General features: G+C 47.5%; 1 long non-coding RNA gene and 1 other non-coding gene across 2 annotated transcripts; both read right to left on the reverse strand.

Annotated features, from left to right (window-relative positions):
- Positions 1-275: 275 nt before the first annotated feature.
- LOC130456069 (uncharacterized) lies at positions 276-773 on the reverse strand. Its single transcript, XR_008914341.1, has one exon. It is a non-coding gene; the product is annotated as an uncharacterized LOC130456069 (long non-coding RNA).
- MIR7377 (microRNA mir-7377) lies at positions 336-393 on the reverse strand. Its single transcript, NR_127649.1, has one exon. It is a non-coding gene; the product is annotated as a microRNA mir-7377 (primary transcript).
- Positions 774-4,011: the final 3,238 nt, after the last annotated feature.

A 4,011-nucleotide genomic window follows, 5' to 3' on the forward strand; every position in this document is an offset into this window, starting at 1 on the left:
ATGTATACAGATATTACAGAGCAAGCAATATTGACTAAGTTACATTCCTCAGAACAAGGACAACATTGGCAGATACAAAATCCAAAAGAAAAACCAGATCCTTATCATACACATAATCTAAAGAGGTGGCCCTCACATACTCCCCCCTCCCAACAGAAAACTCACACCTTGTGATCTTGGGGAGCTCATCAAATGGGTGGGCAGGGGCTCCCTCGAGCCACCACCCTTCCATACAGTTGAGGCCTGTAAGGCCTCGATGACTTGCAGAATTCGAATCCAGCTCTTCTGACCCCAGCTCCAGCTCTCTTGCCCCGGTGTCATGCTGCCCCCCGCTGAGCAGAAGTCAGCCAGGATGATGCACTTTTTCTACATCTCCTTCCTGGGTGACCTCTAATCAGTGGGGCAGAAGGAATTCAGCCGAAGAGCCTGCGTGCGTGTGCCTTGGGCTGGGGTCCATCCAGATGTGGGCAGAAGCCAGCTCGCTTGGGGCTCGGGGCGGGCGGACAGCTCGCTGTCCGGTTCTCCTCCTGCGCCACTCTCCGGCTCGGTCATTTCGCCTCGCCTCGTCTCGCCTCCTCTCCAGTTCTACCGCAGTGCCTGGGAGCAGCTTGCGCAACCTCCACTCTTCCCCTGTAATTGATTTTTCTCCTTCCATAGAATCTTTAACCACCTAAGAGCTGAAAAACAAGTCGCCGGCTGGAGGCTGCCCTTAGCCTGGCTGCTGCTGCCACCCCATGGCGGCCGGAGGAAGTCTGCTGGGGCAGCGCGCTCCTGCAAACCAGCTAAACTCTGCTCACTCACTGCAGGGCTCCAAATGACGTCTCCAGGAACGCGGGCTGGGGCTGACGAAGCAAAAGCCCACCCAGCCTCTTGCCAAGGAAAAGAAGATGCGCGAACCCAGGATGCACCAAATGGGCGGCAGGCTGGCCTTATTCAACAGCATCCTCCCTCCTCCCCCGCCCCCATTCCCCAGAAGCACCAATGGAATGCGTGAAATTGGCTGGGATGGGCATGCCGCAGTCGGCGGGGTGGGGCTCCCCGGGCTGGCAGGGGGAGGGAGGCGGGATGTGCCTACCTCCAATACTGCAGAGTCTCAGATGCAGTAGCCTCTGGAGGTCTGGGCCGGAAGAGGCTGCTCACAGCGGCGTCAACAGCTCCCTCCTGGGTGTGGCGAACTAAAGGGGGATGGGGACGCCTCCGAAATGAAGAGCCAATCCTTCCATTAAAATCAAGTGACACCGAAGGCAACACGAATCTTCAGTGACATCACCACCCCCTCTCCTTTGTACATTTGAATTGCAGCTGGCAGTGAATGACCTTGAGCAAATCACTTCCCCTCCCCATGCCTCAGTTTCCTTATCTGTAAGATAAGGAATTTGATCGATGGCCTCAGAGAACCCTTCTAGCTTTAAACTGAGGATCTGTCCCAAAGCCACACCTAAAATCCTAGAGGAAGAGCTGGGAAGGACCCTGAGGCCATCCACTTCCACCCACTGTTTTTTTTTTAACCCTTACCTTTCGTCTTGGAGTCAATACTGTGTATTGGCGTAAGGGCTAGGCAACAGGGATCTAGTGACTTGCCCAGGGTCACACAGCTAGGAAGTGGCTGAGGCCAGATTACCCACTGGTTTTGAATGAAGAAGAAACTGAGGCCCAGTGGAGGGTGAAGGTCTCACATAACATCTTAAAGATCTTGAGCTGGAGGGGCCCTCCGAGGTCCCCAGGCCAAATCTCCTATTTTATGGAGGAGGCAACAAGGCCAGGAGAGGAGATGCCCCACCTAAGGTGCCAGATTTGGGGCTCAGACCCAAGGTGTCCCCCTCCAGATCCAGGACTCTTTCCACAAAGATTTGGAATCAAAGCACTTAGGTTCAAATCTCAACTCTGCTACTTACTCCCTGGGCTCCAGAGGAGGACCAAGCTACTTGGCCTCTCTAGGTTTCTCCTTCTCCTAATTGGAACAGATAAGCAGCATGCTCTAAGGCAGCTGTGCTCCTAGGTAACACCACCCAATCCAAAGAGCTGGGGAGCAAAATCACTGGGAGGGGTAGTGAGGAAACTCACTTGGCTTCCTGCAACAGAAGAGAAAGCACCTTGGTGACAATGCTGAGTGCCAGTTAGGCTCTAGGACAAACCCCTGGAGGGGTCAGAATCTTGGCTGGGTAAGCATTGGCTCCTTCTTGCCTACCTTCACCCACAATTGGCTATCTCACTTTCTGCCTTGAACGAGTTAACTCAGCAAGAAACAATCCCAGAACATTTTATTCCATTTAGAGATCTGTTTTTATGGTATCATGTAAGGGCAGACTGGAGGAATTGCCATGGGCAGGTAGGCTCTGGCAGAAAGGGAAGAAAAGCGATTTCTCTGTCTCAGGTAAGAAAAGACATTGCAGGGGAAGCTGGGTGACTCAGTGGATTGAGAACCAGGCCTAGAGATGTGATGTCCTAAATTCCAATCTGGCCTCAGACACTTCCTAGCTGGGTGATCCTGAGCAAGTCATTTAACCCCCATTGCCCAGTGTATAAATGGAGATTTTAAACCCTAGACTTCATTCCCCAGAAGTCCTTGGTATTTCCCAGAATTCCCTATAATCTCTCCTACGTCTCCACATTGGCGAGATCACGTTTATGGTATTTAACTGTCCTCTCTTCTTGCATGATGTAGCATCAGCAGTGATGGTGATAAGGCGGAGAAAATCTGAAAATGGCTACCCAGCCATGGACACGTGGTTTTTATTTGTATCCTCTTTATCCCTTGATTTCTAATGATCTTTAAAAAAAACCTCATAAAATATAATAATTTTATTATTAGATATATAATTTTAATTTTTACAGTTTTGGGAACCACAAGTCGGATGAGAACTTCTCAATTTTTTTAAAGATAGCCTAGATAATTTTTTAAGCCACGTTTCTCCTGCCAAGGCTTTTCACCCACCCTCACAAAGCTGCTTCTCCTGATTCAGCTCGCTCCTGCTACTCACTCCTGCATCCAGCCATCCACTCCTGACCTTCTTGACCCAGATCACTCACCCAGAGCCCCAGCCTCAGGTCCCAGCAACTCTACTCCTGATCTCCTGCCTTCGACCGAGATGGCTCATCCAACCCCAGGCCCTGCCCCAGGTCCCATGCTGCTGGTAGCTGCCACTATATCTTTGGAATCACAAACCAACTGGTAAAAACTGGGGTGTTCTTTGCTTAGGCAACAATTAGCCTCCACATGGCATGGGACCTCAAGGGGTGGGGGGATGAGGAGAAGAAAGAGACTCTTCCAAACAGGAAGTTGATTACAAGCAAGGTGTATTCTATGAGAGAGTAGTACATTGCCTATTTCAAACAGCTTCCAGCTTTAGGATGTTTTTATTTTTTCATAAGTGCACTGATTCTTTTACTTATCTTACCTGAAATTCAGGGGAGAAATTCATCTCCCTTCAACTCTTCACCATTTGGGTCTGCCCAGTTTGAGATTCCTAAAACCTATGTTCTCTCTCACTATGGGAGATTCCACAGTAACAACACAAGGACTCTCAATGGAAAAAAGGGAAATTTAAAGAGACTGGAGGTTATATTTTTATGACTTTTCAGACTCCAATGTTTTATAAAAGTCTCTGTATTTTGCTGATTGTTTTGTTTAAGATTTAATTTTGTGATTTAAAGTTCACATATTAATGTATTCAATACTATTCTGTTACACTGAATCATTTTAATGTACTGGGTTTTAACTACTGTTATATTCTGTTGTTGCTTTCCCCCTATAACTATACTGAACAAATATTATTGAATAAGCCTATATATAAAAACAGCCTTTTTTCAATTTCAGCTTTGTAAATTGTCACAAAGATGGACTTCATCAAAAACTGGTTACAATTGTATAAGAACCTTTGGAAAATTTAATGAGCTAAATATCTCAAATTGATTTTAAGGGGTCTTTAGACAAGATTTTTAGATTTTCTCTCAACTCTGATCATTTTGCCTGCCTTTTAGTTATTTGTAAAAAGAGGTAAGGTCCATTTT

The sequence above is a fragment of the Monodelphis domestica genome, chromosome X, assembly GCF_027887165.1.
Source record: "Monodelphis domestica isolate mMonDom1 chromosome X, mMonDom1.pri, whole genome shotgun sequence".
Lineage (NCBI taxonomy): Eukaryota > Metazoa > Chordata > Mammalia > Didelphimorphia > Didelphidae > Monodelphis > Monodelphis domestica.